Genomic DNA, 830 nt, shown 5'->3' with positions numbered 1-830 from the left:
AATGCTGGGATTATGGGTGTGAGCCACCACACCCAGCTCTACTGTTTAGTTGCAAAATAACTGTTTCAGAATCATCAAGTGTCTTTTGGATACTAAAGAATCTCATCAGAGTTATCCCATCAGTAGCTGGAGTCCCAGTGATCACAGCTTCTGGGGGATGAGTCACTGTACAAGTACTGAAGGGTGTAGCCTAAAAGACTGCAGAAGCCCAGCCCTCCATGGCCCGTGCACACCCCACACAGCCACCACCACATGAAGTCAGACCCAGGCACCTAGTTCTGAACCAGTCGCTCCTACCTACTCTGCATACTCAGCCCCAACGCTCTCCTACTTGTCCAGCTTTACTTCCAACCTCAGTCTCCACTCCTGGTTCCCTGGATAAACTCTGACGCCCTTCCTCCTGTCGGGCTGGTCCCCTGGGTAAGCACTCTTCTCTCTGTTCCCACATCTGCCTTTCTACTGCTGGGCCTATCTGGTGTCTTGAGTGGACTCCCTGGGGCAGAGCTCTCCTCCTGGCTCTTGCTGACCTCATATGTATTCACATGACAAAATTCAAACATAAATTAATGTATTAAGTTATATTTCATCCTATGTCCCTTCTCCTCCTGATTTACCTGATTAGGTTAAAAGACCAGTAAGGAAAGAAGCTATCAATTTTATATACCAAAGTCACTCTGCCAGGAAAGACACCAAAATCACTAACATGAATGACAGGATGAATTTTTCTGGTTATCTAGAGGAGCCCCCCCACCCCCGCCCCTCACAACCCTTTACCCCGTATCTATGGAGAATACCGATTTTTCACTTTCAGCCAATATTGTGGTAAATGT

The sequence above is a fragment of the Eulemur rufifrons genome, chromosome 28, assembly GCF_041146395.1.
Source record: "Eulemur rufifrons isolate Redbay chromosome 28, OSU_ERuf_1, whole genome shotgun sequence".
NCBI lineage: Eukaryota > Metazoa > Chordata > Mammalia > Primates > Lemuridae > Eulemur > Eulemur rufifrons.
The sequence above is the reverse complement of the archived record's forward strand: the minus strand, read 5'-3'. Positions refer to the sequence as shown.